The sequence below is a fragment of the Lacerta agilis genome, chromosome 7, assembly GCF_009819535.1.
Source record: "Lacerta agilis isolate rLacAgi1 chromosome 7, rLacAgi1.pri, whole genome shotgun sequence".
Taxonomy (NCBI): domain Eukaryota; kingdom Metazoa; phylum Chordata; class Lepidosauria; order Squamata; family Lacertidae; genus Lacerta; species Lacerta agilis.
This window is the reverse complement of record NC_046318.1, coordinates 40352759-40375595: the sequence shown is the minus strand read 5'-3', so window position 1 is coordinate 40375595 and position 22837 is coordinate 40352759. Positions and strand designations below refer to the sequence as shown.

Here is a 22837-nt window from a genome sequence, read left to right as displayed (position 1 = left end):
CACTCAGTTGCTGAAATGCTAGCAGTAACACAAGCAATGATAGCTGCCTGGTGAGGATTGTCCTCAAGATCACCAGTTGCACATTACTCAAGTGTATACTGGCTGACTCCTTGCCATTCTCAGGGGTAATAAAGCAACCCAAATTAAAAGCTCTACTCCATTAAATTCTGTCTTCAGATTTGCTGACATACCCTTGGATTTAGCTTTAATTGGAAACAAAATTGAATATGTTTTGTGACCTACTGTGCTGATTTACATGAGACTATTCAATTCAATGCTGGAAACATGCAATTTTTTAAAAAAGAAAATCCATTAACAGCTGGTTCTCTGACCCCACATCTCGACTATTGGCAATGGAAAATGCAACTCTCAAAATTACAGTATTCGGACAAGTCTATTATGCATTTTGTGTACCTACCAGACTCCTATTAAATTCAAAGCCATTAAATATGCCTCTTGGAGTGGTAGGAGGGGAATGAAGCCTCCAGCCACATAAATAGTTCCAGGTTTAGCAGCTTAGAAAGGAGTTTCTCTGCTCTAGTTATGTAATTATCCTATGACTCATTCTAGGTGGCACAATTTAGAATATTAAGACAAGGCAGTGATTCCCCCAAAGCCTAAGACATCCATCTCACCTTAGAAGTTACCTTTAAAATTCTCTGGTATGCCATGCAGCTTTGCCTTAAGCACACGAAGCTTTCAAATTTCTCATTTCTTGGAAAATTTGCAATCTCCTTGCTAGTAGGTGGCAAGAGGCAGGATATATTTCCTACATCAAAAGTTCCATATCTCTGTGTCCCTTGCCCTGTCGTCTGGAATCTCAAGAAGTTTCCGTTTTCATCTCTTATGTGCTGAAAAACCACCTCTCTCTCTCTCTCTCTCTCTCTCTCTCTCTCTCTCTCTCTCTCTGAAAAGGTAGCTGTGCTGGCCCCAAATGCAAAAATATAAAAAATATTAAAAATCCACATACGTCTATCCAGTGCTTTTTTTCTGGGGGGATGCAGAGGTACGCATACCCCTAACCATTTTGTGAATCTTTGTACTTTTGTCCATTTACTGTATTTATTTTTCCTGATTTGAACTATAAAATGGTGGTTTTTCTTGAATCAAAATGAGAGTACCCCTAAACATTTTTTTTAAGAAAGAAAGCACTGCATCTATCCCTTAATTATGCCAACCAACATATCACAAAGACAGTGTACAAGAGCTTAGACTAAAATTGTCTGGAGCAATACAGCACATGCAGCATGTTTAGCTACATAGCAAGTCTCATTGTCTCACTAATTTATTTGATTTGCTGGTTTTCCTAATATTTTGTGCTGCATGTGTTGTAATTATACAAAATATAGCTTGAGGACTGAGAAGAAAGTGGATTTGACAGGACATCCCTTCCTTGATGCTGACATTAGAGAAATATTTGAAAATAAGTATCATGCTAAATTGCATATTTTTCTTTCTCCGCTGTGAGCTTTCTAGTGTCATCCTATGATTTTCATCACAGAGACTGTTTCCTGAAGTCTTATACAGTATATGGTATCCATTTACAGTACAACACAGAGCAATTCATGTCTGTCAAATATATATATTCATTCTGGTGCTAATCATTCCATACTGAATATTGCCTTTAAGCAGCTGTTTTGCCTACTTGGGTCTGTAAACTGCTCCTTGTTCTTATTACTCAGTTCTCAGCATCCCCAAATGCTTGTGACACTTGGAAAACTCGTGTTCAACCAGAAATAATGTGAACCAATATGGTCCTACTGTCCTCATGCTACTGTTTTTTTTGAGCAGATGAGGACATGGCTTGCCAGACCAATAAGGTTTCCCACCACTGGATTAATCCATCAATTTAAGCAGGGCTGGGGGAGCCTCAGGCCTGGGGGTGGTCTGTATGTGCCCTTCCAGGCTTCTTCTCTGACTGTTGAGATGTTCCCCCTGCCACATGGGCCTTGCTTCACATACTCATTGAGTGTTTTTGTCTGAACTCTGATAATGCCTCTTGCTTGCCTGGATTAAGGCTAGAGTAAGCTGTGAGTGTGTGTAGACACTAGACTACTAAGATAAATTTTAACAGGGAGAAATGTAAAGTACTACACTTGGGCAAAAATAAATAAATGAAAGGCACAAATACAGGATGGGTGACACCTGGCTTGAGAGCAGTACATGTGAAAAGGATCTAGGAGTCTTGGTAGACCATAAACTTGACATGAGTCAACAGTGTGATGCAGCAGCTAAAAAAGCCAATGCAATTCTGGGCTGCATCAATAGGAGTATAGCATCTAGATCAAGGGAAGTAATAGTACCACTGTATTCCGCTCTGGTCAGACCTCACCTGGAATACTGTGTCCAGTTCTGGGCACCACAGTTCAAGAAGGATACTGACAAGCTGGAAGGTGTCCAGAGGAGGGCAACCAAAATGGTCAAAGGCCTGGAAACGATGCCTTATTAGGAACGGCTTAGGGAGCTGGGTATGTTTAGCCTGGAGAAGAGAAGGTTAAGGGGTGATCTGATAGCCATGTTCAAATATATAAAAGGATGTCATATAGAGGAGGGAGAAAGGTTGTTTTCTGCTGCTCCAGAGAAGCGGACACGGGGCAATGGATTCAAACTACAAGAAAGAAGATTCCACCTAAACATTAGGAAGAACTTCCTGACAGTAAGAGCTGTTTGACAGTGGAATTTGCTGCCAAGGAGTGTGGTGGAGTCTCCTTCTTTGGAGGTCTTTAAGCGGAGGCTTGACAGCCATCTGTCAGGAATGCTATGATGGTGTTTCCTGCTTGGCAGGGGGTTGGACTGGATGGCCCTTGTGGTCTCTTCCAACTCTATGATTCTACTGTGCAAGTGTGCAATTCACATTTACTACAGTCATATTGACCTCTGGCCCTGTTGACTACAGATGTATGCCCCCAGAAAGGGATGCATCCCTCAGGCTGAAAAAGGGTTTCCCATCCCGAAATTCAAGCCTGCAGCACTAATAATAAAAAGGTTATGGAATATAAGCACACACTTGTACACCAGGCCACATGAATGCCCTTGAACAGCATGTCTATATGCTTAACTTTTTTTTGTTGAAGTATAGAAAATATTATGGTCTGGTTTTGGTGCCCCAGAAACATAAGTGCATTTTTAAGTGAACAAAACTGAACTACACCAATTAGAATTATAACTTCTTTTCAGTGCATGTTTAAGCTTCCGGCCATTGGGACTTCCCTCTCCTGGTTAAATTCATTCATCTTAATCCTAAGAATGCTATTGAAGGTTCTTTCAAAAAGCATAATATTTTTTCCTACAGCTTTTTAGCTACGCAGATGAAACAGACTTGGAAAATGCTGAGAACGGGCTGTGCAGCTCAGCAAAAACAATGTCTTTAAAAGTGGCAAATTTAGTCATCTAAACGGATTTGTTTGCCGTCAAAGTTTCCCACTTGGGAAAAGGCATCAGTTTCTTCATGTAATCAGAAAGTAGCACACAATTAATTATGGAAATGCTATTCCATTTTCCAGTCTGTTAACAATTGGCAGTTGCATAAGATCACACTAATACTTAGTTCTCTTAGTTTTATACCCTCAGTGAAGCTGAGGTTCAGAAATAGCACAATCAGTTTCTGCTTCTTCAGAATATAATCTATATATTTAAAATTTAAGGAAAGATCTTATTGTAATTCTGGGCTTCAGGCAAAGGTGAAGATGCATTCTCCATTCTGTCAAGTAGATACAACTCAACTGAAAGTCTGAAGTTGCACATAAGAATTATGTATCAATAATGTGTTTCTTAGGGATGGTAAATCTGGGATCCCTCCCCTCCTAAAGAACTTTATTTTTAGAGCCTAAAAAAGTTCCTTATCTCAGTCTGTTTTCATGAACCCCAAAATGAGTTCAGTTTGATGTTAAAAATTGCTTTTGGTTTAAGAGAGATAACTTCAAATCACTGCCTAGCACCTGGAGAATGACTGAACGCTTCTTGAACAGGGACACTTCTCAAGTGTCTTAAGAAGCTAAATAAATTATCTCTAGGTTAACAAAGTGGGTTCATTATTTTTGATAAACCTCCTTTTTATCATTAGATTTTAGATAAAATTGAAGATGTCCAAGAGCTGATATTCACCAAATAGCCTGACCTCTTGAGAGCCCCAATTCCAGTTCAAACGGTGCATCTTACGATTACTGTAGTTCATCTGAGGACAAAAGATGATGTGAAAAGGTTTGTTGTTGTTTAGTCGTTTAGTCATGTCTGACTCTTCGTGACCCCATGAACCAGAGCACGCCTGTGAAAATGTAAGAGAACTTAAAACAGGGAGAGGAAATAACTTAAAATGTCACTTTGCAATTAAATGAATGAATGGTTTTTATTCTGGTCTTAACACATTTTGTGTTGGATACCATGGCCACTGTGAGGGTTGTGCTAGCTCTGTCCATTTTCCAGCATGGGTCAGCCAAGGTACCGGTAGTCAGTTTATTCCCTGTGAGCAATATCCAGCTAGCTAGATTCATCTGGGTAAGAATTTCTGCTTGCACAGTGGAACCCTCCCTCTCCTCTCCTTGTGCACACCCTTCCCTTTCCCCAAATCTACTACAGAATAGATTTAGGGGGGTACCTGGGGAGAAGGAAAGGAAGAGAATTTCTGCTGTATAAGTGGAAATCCTTCCACTGACTGAATGTGAACTGGTCATGGAATAATAGAATTGTAGAGTTGGAAGGGACCACAGGGTCTTCTAGTCCAACCCCCTGCAATGCATGAATCTTTCACCCAACATGGCGCTCAAACCCACAACCCTGAGATCAAGAGTCTCAAGCTCTAACGGCTGGCGTTGGTGAAATAATCTTTATTGTGAGTTACTAGAAGAAATTATAAAATTGAAAGTTTCATAACTGTATCATAACATTCCAAGTATTCAGGACATGATAACTAGTAGTCTTATCCTGTTTTGAATAATAGACCTCGCAGTACAGAGGCAACGTGAAGCAAGGCTCCAATGGGTACCCTGGACAGCTCTGTGCAAGGCGCAAGCAGTGGAAGCTCCACGTGAGCTGAGCTCAGTCGCTGCTTCCACAGCTCAGTTCATCCTCAAGATGTGTGTTAAATAGGAGACTGTGGCTCCACTAGGGCTTCTGGGTTGAAGTGCTCTGAGGTGGAGGAAGGCAACCCAATGTCCTTGGTTCAGAGAGGTCCTGGTATAACAGACTCTTATCACACAAGTGTTTCTGATAGTTTATGCCTGAGGGCAATCCTACCCATCAGAAATAATCAATGTCTGTTTTTGTAAATGTATATATTATAAAAAAAAATAAAATTGTGCTGCTATATGAATAGCACTTCATAAAATTAAATGGAGCTCTACAAGGTACCTTCAGAAATCTCTTAGGGTTTTATGTCGCAGAAGCTATTTTAAACAATGTCTTATTTAATATTTATGTTTATCTTTTCTATCTCAGGATTTATTTTTAGGAGTAAGATTAAAGTAACTGGTTGAGCTTCAGATTTAAAACATATGTATGTTTTTTTTGCCTGACAGGAAATAAACGACTAAAAACCGAAACCTATTGTGGAGCTTGCAGTGTAACAGATAACGATCAATTAAATTTAATTGAATAATGGATTTGTTCTGGGGTAATAGTAAATAAACAGTGTGTAATACAATGCTGTGGTACAATTACAGTTTAATAATATTATACAGGGAGAAACCCAATTTATTTTTCTAAGGCTTTTAAAGGGCCTGCTACCTGCAAAGAAGGCTGATCGCCGAATAATTGATGCTTTTGAATTATGGTGCTGGAGGAGACTCTTGAGAGTCCCATGGACTGCAAGAAGATCAAACCTATCCATTCTCAAAGAAATCGGCCCTGAGTGCTCACTAGAAGGACAGATCCTGAAGTTGAGGCTCCAGTACTTTGGCCACCTCATGAGAAGAGAAGACTCCCTAGAAAAGACCCTGATGTTGGAAAAGATGGAGGGCACAAGGAGAAGAGGACGACAGAGGATGAGATGGTTGGACAGTGTTCTCGAAGCTACTAACATGAGTTTGGCCGAACTGCGAGAGGCAGTGAAGGATAGGCGTGCCTGGCGTGCTCTGGTCCATGGGGTCACGAAGAGTCGGACACGACTGAACGACTGAACAACAACAACAACAAACCTGCAACACAAGCAGAACTTTTGATACAGCAAATACATTACTTGCCTCTTCAGTGCTTGATGCTTGGTAACTTATCAGACCTAAGCATACTTACTTGAAAGTAAGCAAACTTGAGGACTCTTACTTCAATGTCAGCATGGAAGACAATAGAGAACAGTGCAATCCATAGATGAACCTCCAATATCTGAGGCAGGCACCTCATAGGCCACCAAACCCCGAGGAGCTTCCCCACCTTCCTTTTGCTGCTCAGCTGCTCAGCCATAAGTTGGAAAGGAGGGCAGTGATTTTGTGAGCAGTGGGAGGGGTTTTTAACCTCATCCCTGCAGTGCTCCCAATCTTGTAAAGATTGCTGTCCCTGCACTGCATAGACCAACCCCTAGAAGAACAATCTCCTGCACTTTGGTGAGAAGATGGACACACAGGGATGGTTTTCTCCATTCAAGGGAAGGGGCACAATTTTAATGCGGAGAGGGAGAGAGATGTGTGTGAGGGAAGAGTTATCCCTGCATGTTTATCTACTCATTAAAAATGTGTCACTAGCCCACCAAACAGCTGTTGGTCAAGCAGGGTCCCTCAGTTTTAATGTGGCTGACTCTGGCCACATACTGGCTTGTGGTGCCTGCTCACCCACCACTGCATGTGACCTTCAGGACCAAAAAGGTCTGATCCAGGCTGCTGAGAAGTTCCCCCGACATGTTGCTGCACTGGAAGAAAAAGAGAGGTGAATTATGTCAATTTCCCTTTCCGGCACCATGGCCTCTGAAAAACTGCTCCACAATGTTACACGATCCTCTGTAGCAGTGAAGGTGGTGCTGGGTGTGTGTACAAAGGAAATTGGTGAAAATTGCTTCCCACCTTCCTTCAGTGGGAACCTCTGCTGGATCCTACAGGGAAAAGCTTATCAAGATCCATCCCATTTTGTTCTTTTATGCTGACCTTGTGTTTTTGCACTGAACAATGAATATTTTGCATCTATGCAAGCAGACTTTCCAAAAAGCCATCTTGACCTTCGTATTTATTTCCAAAGCTGCTTGGCTGGTGATTTCCTACTTAGGAGTGTGTTTCTTTCATTTAAAGGGCTGTTTCTGCTCTGGAGCACAGCAAGGCCAAAGTGCAAGCTTTGTTGCAGGGAAAACTCTTCAGCATGACATTTCGTGGGATTGGCCAGTTTAACAACCAAGTGATCTATATTAAAATGTCAGAGGATGAACAGCAAATGCTAAGCAGAATTGTGGGTTAGTATTTAAACATTCACAATTTGCATGAGATTACTATTTAAGTGAAACACTGAAATAGCATATCAACGTTGAATACAATTATCGATGTTGCTTACTTGAGTGTAAAAAGTAGATTTCTCTTGCTTCGTTAAATTTCTGTTAACATATATTAAAATAGATCCTGTTTTTCTTGGGCAACCAAGTCTCTCCATTGTTGCCATTGTGTTTCAAACTCCCCCGGAAAAATGTAAGCAAGTGTAAATTGATACACAAAACTTCACATACCTGCAGCCTGCTAAAGGTGTGTGTGACTGACCAGGAATAGACCTTGAGGAATAGACTTGAGGTTCTAGTGGATAACTCTGTGAAGATGTCAAGCCAGTGCGTGGCAGCTATGGAAAAGGTGAATTCCATGGTCATTAGGAAAGGGATTGTAATGCTGATCCATTAAGTCTACGGCAGGGGTGGCCAACTTCCAAGAGACAGCGATCTACTCACAGTTAAAAACTGGCAGTGATCTACCCCCTTTTGGGGGGTTCAGGTCAAAGTTGATGAGCTTTTTTGCTTTTTTAGGAAGAAGGAAGGCCCATTTTGGGGGGGTTCAGGTTGAAGTTGTTGAGCTTTTTTTAGGGGTCCAGGGCAAAAATGTTGAGCTTCTTTTGGGGGAGCCAAACTTGTTGGGCTTCTTGGGGAGGCAGTGATCTACCACAGACACCCAGTGATCTACTGGTAGGTCACAATCTACCTGTTGGACATGCCTGGTCTACGGCAATGCACTGCATGTGGGACTTCCCTTGAGCTTAACTTGAAGCTGCAGGTGGTACAGAATGCTGCATGTAGATTGGTGATTCCTCAGCAGTGGTGTTTTATGCTGTCCACGGGGCACCCCATGGACACCATAGAACACCTCTGCTTGGAGGAACTGAACCAGCTGCCTATATGCTGCCAAGTGCAGTTCAAGGTCTTGCTTTTAGCATTTAAAGCTCTAAACAACTTGGAACCAGGATATCTAAGGGACTGTCTTGCCCAATATATTCCTGCCTGGCAATTGTACTTCTCATTTGGGGTAGTACTAGGAGTAACAGATGCCCCAGAGGTGCACTTAACCTGTACAGTGGTACTTCGGGTTACAGACACTTCAGGTTACAGACGCTTCAGGTTACAGACTCCGCTAACTCAGAAATAGTACCTCGGGTTAAGAACTTTGTTTCAGGATGAGAACAGAAATCAAGCGGCGGCTGTGTGGCAGCAATGGGAGGCCCCATTAGCTAAAGTGGTACCTCAGGTTAAGAACAGTTTCAGGTTAAGAACGGACCTCCAGAACGAATTAAGTTCTTAACCCAAGGTACCACTGTACTTGTATACAGTACAGCCTGTAGATATGGCTGATCTTACGGTGCTGTTCAGGTATTATTCATACTAGCTCTTCAAATTTTGCCTCAAAGATTGCTTTAAAATAAAGGTTCCCATATTTGCCAAGTAAGATTGCCATGGTATGCAAATAGATGAAGAAACTGTACACCATTGGAGCATATGGTGTGTTTAGTCTGCCTCCCTGTTTTGCTTAGAACTGCTATGGAGTGGCTGTATCTGAATGTCCTGTAAACAAATGTCTTTTATTTTCATCACTTGTCTCCTAGAAGCTGTGGTGAGCTCATTCACCAGAATGAATGTAGACATCAGAGGCAGCAAAGATTTCAGACCACACCTGACAATTCTGAAACTGTCCAAATCACATGCATTGAGACGCATGGTAATTAAGCAGACGGAATTATCTCCTTTTTGTGTTTTCTTTCCTTGCTCCTTTAGAACATTGAAAAATGTTTTGGATCACCATGTTGCATGCAAAACAACGATATATCAAATTGTTAGAAGATTTTATCTTATTCAGGGCATTGTGAACTTCTTTCACATGACTTGACTTGACCTCCACCCACTGCGCTGCAAAACAGCATCGCTCCAGTCAAAGGTAAACAGAAAATTAAGACCCAGAAGCCTGGGATAACAAGAATGTTTTTGCCTGGAGCCTAAAAACAGATAGTGATGGTGCCAGATGTTCCTCCCTGAGGAGAGTGAGAGCATTCCATAAATGGGGAGCCCTTCTGAGGATGCCTGTTCTCATGTTGCCACCTTCCACACTTCCCTTGGAAGTCGTCATATAATGAAGGAAGGGTCTGGGTTGGTTCATGTGCAGAGGGGTATTCTTTGAGGTACTGGGGTTCAAGCTGTACAAGGCTTTATAGGTCAGAGCCAACACTTTGAATTGGGGCCAGGAACTAATTGGAGCCAATGCAGTCATGCAAGAAGTAGTGTGATTGTTCAGACCATCTTGCCCTGGTCAGCAACTTGGCTGCTGAATTCTGCACCAGCTGCAGATTCTGAGACACTCCTCAAAAGCAGTCCCACATATAACACATGGCAGTAATCTGATCTAAAGGTTACCAGAGCCTACATAATTGAAGTTAGGCTATCCCTGTCCAGGTAGAGGCCTTGAAAGACCTACATTGGCTCCCAGTACATTTCCAAGCACAATTCAAAGTGTTGGTGCTGACCTTGAAAGCCCTAAATGGCCTCGGCCCAGTATAGCTGAAGGAGCGTCTCCATCCCCATCGTTCTGCCCAGATACTGAGGTGCAGCGCCAAGGTCCTTCTGGCGGTTCCCTCACTGCGAGAAGTAAGGTTACAGGGCCTTCTTGGTAGTGGCACCCACCCTGTGGAACGCCCTCCAATCAGATGTCAAAGAAATAGACAACTATCTGATGTTTAGAAGACATCTGAAGGCAGCCCTGTTTAGGGAAGTTTTTAATGACAGATGTTTTAATGTATTTTTTTATCTTTTGTTGGAAGCCACCCAGAGTGGCTGATGTTTAGAAGACATCTGAAGGCAGCCCTGTTTAGGGAAGTTTTTAATGACAGATGTTTTAATGTATTTTTTATCTTTTGTTGGAAGCCGCCCAGAGTGGCTGGGGAAACCCAGCAGATGGGCGGGGTATAAATAAATTTATTATTATTATTATTATTATTATTATTATTATTATTATTATTATAGCTGGGTGACCAGCCAAAACTGATGGAAGGCACTTCATGCCACTGAACTGAACCAATTGAGCCTCAAGCAGCAATAGTGCATCCAAAGGTACATCTAAGCTACACACCTGCACCTTCAGAGGAAGTGTAGCCCCATCTAGGGCATCTGCTACCTCAGCAAACATCATGCTACTCTGCCTGCTTGACCTCCACACATCCCCTCTTGGCTGATTGAATTTAACACTAGCAGAGGTATCTCTTGAGCTACAATGATCCCATATGTTGCACTTCTAACATATATAACACCAACTGAGCATGCCATTTTAAAAATCAACATTTTTGACTTGCACGAAAGCACTTCTTCATATAATTGCTACTGCACCAATGCCCGTGTCTCTCCCTAGGTTTCACCGACGACTAAAATGAATCCTAAAGTGATATTATGAGAGATGTCCTCGGGGTACCTCAGTGCTCCACATTCGAAAAATAACTCTTGCCACCTTGGGACCTCCCTCCCTGGGTTCCCAAACTACCGCAGCTTGACTTCCCTTTTTGGCAACTGTGTGGCACCTTTGGCTTCACTGCCCAGTCCTCTGTATGCCAGGAAAATAAGCCACCCGTTCCCCCTTCCATAGGAAACCCTTAGTGCTTTTTCCCTCAGCCACACCTCTTGAGGCACTGACACACTGCCAGAGTCCACAACCACCCAACTGCCATTCACCCCCTTTTAAAGGTCGAAAAGCCCCGCCTCTGCGCTTGATCTGCCAGTCATCTAGAGTGGGTGTTAACTCTTTACGCTCTGGGCCACAGACCATACCCAGGCTCAGGCATGATCCGTCACAGCCCGCATTTAAAAGTACCGGTAAAAATAAACAAAAGGTGTGTTGACCCATTTTTTAATATAAAATTTGAACATCCATGCTGCTAATGTGGCACTAACTAGAAAGTAATAGCCACAGTGTGTGGAAGTTTGTAAGCCGCTTTGAGATTCATTTGAATGAAAAGTGGCATAGACATACAATAAATCCAAATGAAATCAAAGTGAAGAGTTAGGCTGGTTGTAATGTCACTGCCATGTGAAAACCATGCCTCTTTGGAAAAAAAGATAGAAGAAGTGGTGCCGAGACAATTTGTACCTACTGACACCGCAGAACAACAATTTGATGCAGACATAATCATGTAGAGTGAACACAGAATCGCAAATGCAGAGAGTAAACTCCTAGCATGGAAGGACCCCAGCAGGAACTGAATCTTTCACAGCCCCACCTGCTCCCCAGGCAAAGTGGTGTGAGAGTGAGAAATAAGATATTATCCCTAGTCCAGGAAAGAACTTTATATAGGCTGCAGGGTGACCATTTCATGTATGTATAAACTGCAGCCTGCAAACCATTTACTCCACAGTAAATCAGTAGGATTACTTGAGAATAAAGTGATTTGAGATTCAAAACTGCAGTTTTGCTTTTACTGCCTTTGCTTATATCAGTGGTACAGAAATGCAGCCCTGAGCTGTTTCCACCTTAAGAGCAAAAGGGGTTCCGGGGAACGTACAGCTGACTGCAAGATTTATGTCAGGTAGCATTCAAGGCTTCTGGGACTTTGCAGTATAAATACATGATATGCTGATCTAACCTTTAACTGCAGCAGGATATAGGATTTGGTTGGGTTTTATTGCTTTACAATTAAAGTAAAAATGTGGCTCTGATTAGATTAAGTTTTCCCTGCTCGGACGCTGTCTTCCTTGTTTCCTGGAATAGCTGTGTGTTTTTATGAGGTCAATATAGTAAGCAGAAGGAAACAATAATGATACACTCTCAGGACGTGAAGCGAATGCTTTAATAGTGGAAGAAAGCGTTCTCTGACCATGAGCTTCTGCCAGTCAGGTATGAAGTATTTCTTCAGATATTTGATGTCTCTCATTCAGCTTGGAAATAGCAAAGCTTATTCATAAAGATATTTACTCTAAGGCTGAGGGTGACAATATTTCTGTTGTCTAGGAGGATAGGAATGAGTGATGTTGAGCTAATGGTGTATTTTGTTTTGTTTTGTCTTGTAAATCTCCATTAAGTAGATAATGTTGGGCACACAGCTGAAATGCACTCAGTAGTAAGGCTGATGGGAAGATAATAAATGCAAACAATAAAAAGTGTTCCTTCATTGGAAGAATGACTCTGCAAAAATGTGTTTCTGAACAAAGCACTCTCCTGTAAAAGGTAGACCTTATTTCTAGGACCTTTAATGATGCCTTATTCTTTTCCAAACCTGTTCCCTCATTGTTGTGATCAAGCAGAGGCTGGGCCAAATGTTAATCCACTGCCCTGGCAGCCATTCAAACCTCATCCACTCTACATCTCAGAGTGGGCCATGCCTGACTTCCTTCCTCCACCTTTCATGAAGGGGTAATTTCCTCAAATTCCCCTCCTAGTGTTGATACAGTAGCACTGGGGGATATCCCAGCACCCTCGCATCAAGTCAGTTGCATAAGCAATTTGCTTGCACTATGGTGGGATCCATCCCTCATTCCTATACTTTGCCTAAGTGTGTGTGTTTGAGATCTTAGCTCAGTTTCTCTGGGACAGAACAAACATGTCAGTCTTATGTCTTAGGGTTGCACACTCTCTCTCTATACAAATGGGCCTGTCCCCACCTCAACCACATGGGGGGGTGCAGTTACCATGAACCTTGCTACAGAAGTGGTTATGGGGGCTGTACAATCAAGTCATTCCTCCTGTGCAGGTTTCCCAGTCCAAACTCTCTTCCCCAAAGCTGTTATTTGCCCAGGGGGGTGAAAACACAGTTGCAAACAACAGCTTTGGAGCATGAGCTAATTAAATAAACTGTGTGGGAAGAAATAGCTGGACCCTCTTTCCTACGCCACTTCCTCAATCAAATGAGAAGCTCAGAGTGTTTTTGTGCTTCGTAAAAAGGGACATAAATATGTCATTCTAAGTGCTGAGCAACCCCATCACATACATCTCAGCCCTCTATGGAATTGGAATTGTTCAGATTCTGATTCAGGACTCTTATCTAACATAATGAAACACATGTCTTTGTTTGTCTGCCCTTGATTCCCTTATCCTGCCTTTATTCACATGGAGTCCTGCTGAGCTTAATAGACACAACATTAAGAAGATGTGATGATGGCCACCTTAGATGTTGTAATCCTTGAGGTACAAAAAATGAGTTACAACCATGTGTCGATTTTTGCACTTCTTTCTGCTACATACAAAAATGCTGGGAAGTGCATTTGTCCACAGTCCTTGCACAGGTGTACTGCATGTTTACTCAGGAAAGAAAAAGAAAATCCTAATGACCTGTGTTTTCCTATACATTTTCTTACATAGAAATGCTCTCTCTCTCTCTCTCTCTCTCTCTCTCTCTCTCTCTCTCTCTCTCTCTCTCTAAAAATAGTTGCAAGTTTTGGAGCTATATTCAGGGTTGGTGCTATCATTAGGCCAATGAGGCAGCCGTCTAGGGTGCAGACCTCAAAGGGGTGTAGTACTGACCTTTCAGTGGCACAATTTTAAAAGGATTAGTTCTGGTTATATAGTTTTGTGTTTTTCACTTTTTTCTACAAAACATCTGTTTTTGAAAATAGAAGTTAACAATTTGGGGCATCCGTGCAAGAAGTTAGCCTGGCCTAGGTTGCAAAATAGCTGCACCAGCACTGGCCACCTTTATTATATCAACTGAAGTACTAATTAACCTACATTCTTAGGGAGTGCTTTTTTTCTTTAAAAATGTTTAGGGGTACTCTCATTTTGACTCAAGGAAAATCACGGTTTTAAAGTGCAATTCGGGAAAATTAAATACAGTAAATGGACAAAAGTACAAAGATTCACAAAATGGTTAGGGGTATACGTATGCCTGTGTCCCCCCCCCCCCCGGAAAAAAGCACTGTTCTTAGGAGACGTATGCTCACCAGCGTTGAGAGAGGCTTTCTTCCTGCAGACTTTTTGCAGCACAATATTGATCCAGTTCATTATAGGTCAAGCTCGGCCAAAATGTTTGAGGTTAGGTGGTAGATGTGCTAGAGGATGTGTTAAGCTGGAGCCTGGATCAATTTGGCCAGATATGCTGTGGTGCTGCATCAAGCATCATTTTGAAGTAAATTCCCTGTTTTGATGGATGAAAAATGCACAGGAAAGGGTCACTAGAATGAAATATTTTGGTTCCTTTGCAAAGAAGCTGAAGATGAGATAATAAAAGGGATATGCAGATGACTCAACAGACACAGCATTGTAGTAGCTATTCTGATGCCATCTGCTGGCTGTACTTTCCCACCAGGTTGTACATTACATCTTCCCTGGTTATTTCTGAGCCTCACTTAAGTACCGGTACTTGTTTAAATTCATCAATTATACAGAAATGTTGGGTGTCTAGGGGTTATATCTGTGTTGTGGGATGATTAACAAAATCAGTCCTCCTGGCAAACTGGGAATATCCCCTCAATCAGCCAAGTTTAGGATATTCCACCATTCTTCAGCAGAGTTTCTTTTTCTTTGAGAAAAACAAGAGGCTTGTGTAAATGTGAGCAAGCTTTAATAATAAACTGCAAGAAAACTGTAGCAAAATAACATGATGTCCGAGAGAAACTAAAACAACACCGAGACAAGTCTGAGGCAAGAAACAAGAAGAGGCAGTTGGTCCCTCTTAACTGACAGTCTTAACTGAACACACGCTGAAGGGAGGGGCTGATTCCAGAGCAAAACACACAAGCCCCGCCCACCAGATACCAAGCACTCTACTATTCAAATTAGGCCCTAGAGTTTTTCTTACAATCTAATGGTATCACGATCTAATGATATAATGATATCTGAACCTAATGTCAGTTTAGTTGCATAATCTTTTCCCTTCCTCTCTGCATCCCTGCATAACCCCCAGCCCCCAAAAATCTGCTCCTGGTGGGTTCAGACGAGGACCCCTAGGAGCAGACTTGAGAGGCACATGAGAGGCGGGTGGGAGGAAGAGGAAGACATCCCATCACATCTGCTGGACATAGCTCTAGGATCTTCTCCCTTTGAAAAAGAAACACATGTAGTAGTAGTAGTAGTAATATTCTGTGGTAAGAGTAATCAAGAAGTATAACAGTTAAAAGACTAAATTATCATCTAAAGAAGATTAAGGACTCATTTGGTATCTAAAAAAAGATTGACATTTGATCCCCTCTAAATTATGCACTTCTGCAAGCATTAACTCCAAGCTCTGTAAAAATGTGATCATGTAATTAAAGATTATAGAAGGCAGGCCAAGTGTGATATCAACGCCTTATTTAAACCCAATGAGCAATTGTGCATTGGTGGCTTGGCTGAATCCTTTTAGCATATGTGCCAATTATGCTTAATAATTTGTCATTTTCCGTTTCTCTCACACCCTTTTTAGCAATGTACACACTAAATAAATAGAATAAGCTGCATCAAGTAGCCTTGTCTAACAAAGTGATAGGGTTGTTGTTTGTTCCAAATTTGGGTTTTTAGTGCTATATAAAAACTTCCGCAATTAGTTAGAACAATAGTCCATGTTGTCTGATAACCTGTTCCCATGGGGCATTTCTGACCAGTGTAGGGATCCCAATACGTATCTGTATTTAGGAAGTGGATCGTACAAGGAGAAACTGAAGCAGCTCTCACTGTGTTACAAAATATCCACATAATCTTCCTTCTTAAAATCTTGGATTTTGCCATTGATTTCTATGGGCAGTGTGAGCTTTCTCTTTCTCTCATATCCCTGGTGAAAATTTAAAAAATAGCTGTGTCAGTATGAACCAGGAAGTGACCTTTCCAGACAGTGAGATGGTTCTTTCTACCATTCTACCTGTGTTTCTCTTTCTTTTAGCCACTCCCAGTGCTTCTCCCCCCCCCCCCAAATAAACAAACAAACAAACAAATGGAGTACTCTCATTTTGACTCAAGAAAACCACCATTTTATAGTTCAAATCAGTAAAAATAAATACAGTAAATGGACAAAAGTACAAAGATTCACAAAATGCTTAGGGGTATGCGTGCCCCTGTGTGCCCCCAGGAAAAAAAGCACTGCTCCCACCCTTCCTGTTTTCAGCCCCTCTCCCCTTTTCTGTCACTCAACGTTCATTGCCAAGAAGTTATTCTGGGGCTGATTCTTGTTTGTATTACATTTTATTACTTGCAACACTTTTTACAGATGTGTCTGCCCCTTTCTCTCTCCAAATTCTATATCCCCCTGTACAGCTGCAGTAGCAGTTGAAATATTTTCATGGAAAGTTTGTTGCAGGGACATGTATTTATGCTACAGTGAAGGAATCCATAACCCTCAAGCCCTATTGGAATTGGTTGGCATTCTGTGTGTGTCGTCTCATCCTTGTTGCAGGAAGGGCTGGAAGCTTTTATGAATTCAAAGTACAATTACCATACTCATATCATATGAAGTTCTCTAGACCTTGTTGTATTTGAGCCCATAATTAAAGAACTTGACTAGAGAACAGAAGCGTGAGAGGTGAGAAGTTATTATGCTTTTACAATTAGAAAATGACAAAGATCACTGAACAGGAAGTCTAGACTACAGTGACTCAATGACAGTGTTTTTTGCATTAATATGTGGCAGAAGAGGATATTTATTAAGAGGTGTTTTACTTTGACATTTCATTTTGCACATTGCGGCTGCTGTAATATCTATCTTCCAAATTTACTCTTGGTGTTAATCAGTCATCCAAAAGACGTAACTCTCAGCACTTGTTTCCTTTTCCCACCCCACCCCCCACTCCACAGAATGAGGCACCTTCTACAGTACACTCCTGAGTTGTTGGTTCACTTTAATATATTTTCTTCCTGCATAAGGAGGACCATTGCGTAGTGCAAACAACAAGATAGGATAGTGTTATTTAATGTGGAAGGATGCAGTTGTGAAACAAATGAATCTGAATAATGGGGTGGGGGGACCTTTGAGGAAAAAAGATCCTGCTGAAAGTGATCCAAGAATATTGTTGAAAAGTTTTGCAACATAGTTAAACAAAATTGCTAAAAAGTTTATAGAGGTAGAATAATGCACTGAGGGTTTTACACCTGAGAAAGATAAAATTAGTTGTGGATTTTCCTTGGATGACAGTTATGTACCTGTTGATTTTACAACCTCAAATCTAATTTGTTGATTTTAGGAAAGCCATAAGGTGTTTGGGTTCTACCAAGTTGTAGCTAGTAAAACTAGGGTCCAAACAATGGAGTGCACAGAAAAAGCAAGTGGTTCCTGGAAAGTGAAATGATACTAAGTCAAAAATATTGACAGCAAATATGTTGAGATTCTGTTAGTTACTTATTCTCACTATAGGAATGATCAAACACCACATTTAAAATATTGTAGTCTTTGGGCAGCTGATTAAAAAAACCAAAATCTGTTTCTTTAAAAAAAAGAGTTTTAAAAACACAGTGTGTAATACACAATGTATTTTCCAATGTTTTAGGGCTTTACAAAAATTCAGGATGATCTCTATAGAAAGTATGAAGATAGTCCTTTTGGCACGGAGCTCTTAAGGCAAACTGATCTCTGCGCTATGCATGAAAACCAGCAGGTTTCTGGTTATTACCACTGTGTATCTTCCATCAATGCATGGCCCACAATTCCAGAAGACCATAAGAACAAAGAGCAGACGACTGATGCTCCAAAACAGAATATTCTTGGTGTCTATTTAAAAGGCAGTACGGAAGTGAGAGCTGGACCATCAAGAAGGCTGATCGCCGAAGAATTGACGCTTTTGAATTATGGTGCCGAAGGAGACTCTTGAGAGTCCCATGGACTGCAAGAAGATCAAACCTATCCATTCTCAAAGAAATCAGCCCTGAGTGCTCACTAGAAGGACAGATCCTGAAGTTGAGGCTCCAGTACTTTGGCCACCTCATGAGAAGAGAAGACTCCCTAGAAAAGACCCTGATGTTGGGAAAGATGGAGGGCACAAGGAGAAGGGGACGACAGAGGATGAGATGGTTGGACAGTGTTCTCGAAGCTACTAACATAAGTTTGGCCAAACTGCGAGAGGCAGTGAAGGACAGGGGTGCCTGGCGTGCTCTGGTCCATGGGGTCACGAAGAGTCGGACACGACGGAACGACTGAACAACAACAACAAAATGTGTGACAATATAAGAACAAAGTCCAGAGACAATTATCTTGCTGCTCAGAAAGATTACAAAGTAGCAGGAAATCTTGATGGAGATGAATCCACAAGTGAAGAAAATGGTATGAATAAAATAGTCACCGAAACGAGAGCCAAGTGTCAAACTTCCTCTGCAGACAGAGAGCTCTGTTCCAAGTCAGTACCTAAATTCTTGATAGAATTAAAGGCTAAGGATTAGGAACAAGGGGGGTGGAATCCCACACAAAGATGACAGTTGATGACTTATGAAAAGTTGTGGCAAGCAAAAAGGCTCCTCAGCCACAAGCCATTAATGCACCAAGGTACAAAGTGTTCCTCAACTAGAAGCAGATGCAAACTGCCACTGCTGATGTCAATCAATGGAAAAACATTGTGGGCTGTGCAGAATTGCAGCTGGGAAAAACCGCAAAGGTTAGGGGACCATCAGCTACCTTTAGGACAACCTTTGCTTAAGGAGAAAACAGGAAAGGATGTCCAGAGAGTAAACCAGGGTGGGAAACATGTTATTCTCCTGATATTGGTGCTCAAGTCCAGCTCACATACCGGTAATCTCTGGTGGTTTGGCTATTCTAGATGGGACTGGTGGGAGTTCCCCACCGCTGGTCTAAACACATGAGTAATATGCACATGATATTTAGTGCTTATCCACTTGGGGGAATAAACATTTGAAAATTCGTCACCTTTTGTTTAAAGCATTTTTGCTAAAGCATCATTGTTCCTTGACTTTAGTTTGAGGTTGAATTACAGTGGTACCCTGCAAGACGAATGCCTCACACAATGGAAAACTCGCAAAACAAAAGGGTTTTGCGAGTTTTTAGTTGACTCGCGAGACGAATTCGTCTATGGCCGTGCTTCGCCAGATGAGTTCGTCTTGCGCAGTACCACTGTAAGCCGGCACCGGACCGTGCCGTGCCGCGTTTTAAAGCTGCAGCGAGCGAACAGCAGCACTTAAAACACGACGCGGCGCGGTCCGGTGCCGGTCGGAAGGGGCGCCGGCCGATCGCGCCCGCCATCTGCTGTTCGCTCGCTGCAGCCTTAAAACGCGGCGCGGCAAGACAAAAAGTCTTGCGGAACGAATTCATTTCGTCTTGCGAGGCACCACTGTAATGGGCATTTGCGTTTTAAAAAAGAAAACATTCACTATTGGGACGATCTGGTTTTTAGACTGAAGAAGGATATTCTTTATGTAAAAGTGTCAGCATGGTATTAAAGCAGGGTTATAAAGGCTAAGTCTAAAACAGGAGTAGCAAGTTGATAATATTGGACATTAGGTATGAGCTGTACTGAAGCAGCCTTTAATCTAGGAAGGGAAACTGTGGTTGCTTTCTTCATTCCTGTAACCTCTATGGTCTAAAAGTGTATTCATTTCATTGTTAGTGAGATATGTGGTATTGCTATAATTTGCAATATCTCTTTGTCAAGTCATGATGATATGCAAGCAATTCCACTGATGTGATTTGGTAAAATGAAGTCACGGGGGGCGGGGGGAGCATTCTAACTGAAACGCCTTTGCCGACTGTAGTGACATAGTTTGACCAGCAGATGGCACAAATTCTAGTAAAACAGAGTAAAAATAAATGAAGGAGATCTACAATTTGTTTGACAGGCCGAAGGGCCTTTCACTTTAAGTCCCACCAATGCAGAAATACACAGTACCTATTGCAAGGAATACCTTTCAATAGTAGTTTTACTTCTATCGTTATTAATGGCAAATGCTGGTAGTTTGGATGTTTATTTCTAGATTTTTAGGATGGCCTTTTTAGGGCCATGTCAACAGTCAGGAATAGGCCTACTGTATATACTTGAGCATAAGCCTAGTTTTTCAGCACATTTTTTGTGCTGAAAAAGCTGCCCTCGGCTTATACTTGAGTGAGGCAGGCGGTGGGGGGGCGGCGAGAAAGAAGCCCTTTCTCTCCACTCGTGCTGCCACCCGCTCTCCCCAGTCAACCATTCCTTAAGAACAGTGGTTCTTTACTCTCCCCAGGCAGCTTGTTCCATTCCTGAACTGCTCGCATAAATGCAAACTTGCCAAAGGAGGAAGAGGAAGGAGCAGCCCAAAGGGCTGCTTTCGGGCTGCTCGTTCCTCCTCCTCCTCCACAGCGGCAAAGGTGAACCAGCTTATACTTGAGTCAATAAGCTTTCCCAGTTTTTTGTGGGAAAATTAGGTGCCTCGGTTTATATTCGGGTTGGCTTATATTCGGGTATATATGGTACATTATAGACCAGCGGCTTCCAGACTTTCTATTTCAAGGAGCACTTTATCTGTTGCCTGTCACATAACATTCATGTCCGCTGTTGAACCCTTGTGTGCGGCAGAAGTTTCTGGAGCATTGCCAGGTTGCAGGAGCCTCACTTCCTGGTCATCCTCATTGCCTCATCTGAACTGAAAATCCATTATATAAAAAATAACAAGTTTGCTTCTTGGGCTATGCATTGTAGGGGAAGATGGGTAGAAAAGTGTTTCCTTTGTTACTTGAAGAATCCTACATAAACTTTTAAGGAACCATCTATTGCTCTGGAGTACAGCTGATGAAACTCATTGCCATCAAACTCCCATCATTCTTAGCTGTTGGTCATGTTGGCTAGGGCTGATGAGAGTTGGAGTCTGGAGGGTGGCAGGTCCTCTCACCCCTGCTCCAGAATAACAGCCTATGGTTTTAATGGAATTTTACTTCCAAATTATTGACATGGGCTACTTTTCTAGACATCAAACTTGTGGAGTTAAAAATTTAAAAGATGTGTTAGAAACAATAACAAGCATTGTTTTCACTAAGCTTTTCAAAAACTAGGTTTATAATATGGTGTCGTCTTCTCCCAAGAATCGAGTTGCTTCTTCCCAAAGATATGGGCACACAATAATGAGTTCTGCTGTGCAAGTGTGTCTGTGTGCTCCTCTCCACCAAATAGATGTTGTTGCTGTTGTATACAGCTTTTCAGTCCAAAAAACCCCTTAATGTGACAAATAGCATATTAAAACAAAGTACAATAGAAGAGTACAATAGAAGGCCATTAATCAATCAGCAGATAGAATAATATAAGACAGGAAAATTGCAAGGTGGGAGAGACGAAAGAAAGTGTTCTTGAGCAAGAGGATTAAATGGTGTTCTCACAATTGCTTAGGGCGAGAATCCTGAACAGACAATAAAATAAAATATATGGGGGGGGGCATCCAGAACTAGAAAAAAACAGGGCTGCTTTCACTACCACCCTGTTACAGTCTGGAGCAAGAAGTACTGCACTTAACAGCCTAATAGTAATAAGAATAAGAATAATAAATTAGATTAGATGAGTCAGTCAATCTTGACAGTGATCAGCTGCTTGCCCAGACCTTGAACCCCTCGTTCGGATTCTCCCAACTGATCATCACAAGTGGCAGTACAGGTGGTTTGCCTGTTGCTGCTATTTCACTGCAGTTCTGGGAACCCCATGGAACTCCAGCTGCTAGATCATGGGTGCCTAGTCTGTGCACACCCACCCACACCCATTGTTGTTGCCTGTTGGGCCTCTGCTCCCATCAGCTCCAGCCAACATGACCAATGGTCAGGGATATTGGAAGTTCCCATCCAGCAACAGCTGGAGAAGGAGAAGGGGACGACAGAGGATGAGATGGTTGGACAGTGTTCTCGAAGCTACTAACATGAGTTTGGCCAAACTGCGAGAGGCAGTGAAGGATAGGCGTGCCTGGCGTGCTCTGGTCCATGGGGTCACGAAGAGTCGGACACGACTGAACGACTGAACAACAACAACAGCTGGAAGGCCATATAGGCTACCCTAGATGCAGCAAGTCACCTACGTAAAGTACACACACACACACACACACACACACACACCCCTGACTGAGATATGGGAACCCTTTTCCAAGCATGCGCTACCCATGCTGGATCAGGCAAAAAAATGTGAGCTGTGATGTCACAATCTGCTTAATGTGGAGAAGGTAGACTTATGAAAGGCCCCCAAATGCAGTGCTAGGATGGGGGGGGGAGACTTCCTTTTTTAATTTTGAAGCTTCGTATCAGACATACTTTGTTAAGTGGGTCACCTTTAGCCAAAGAGCTCAGATGTATTACCAATGCAATTCCACTGCAGCTGGCTGTTGTAAATCTGTTTGGTTCGTGTGTTAGGAATCCCCATTCTGGATTTGGTCCAGGTTGTGCTGGGGTGAGTGACTCTTTTCAGGAACTGGAAGGAGGAAGAAAACACATTTGCTTTTGTATTGTTACTTTGCATGTTACTTTTGCACGTTACTTTGTATTGCATTTTAACTAGCATTAAAATGCAATACAAAGTAATTTTCCCAGAGAAAGTGTTTCCCCAGAAAAACAGAACAACCATTGAGAAGCAAAATCT

The 22837-nt window shown here is 42.1% G+C and overlaps 1 pseudogene; it reads left to right on the top strand.

The window, feature by feature from the left end:
• Positions 1-18689, top strand: part of LOC117049807 — a 108692-nt pseudogene extending 90003 nt beyond the window's left edge.
• The last annotated feature ends 4148 nt before the right edge of the window (positions 18690-22837 follow it).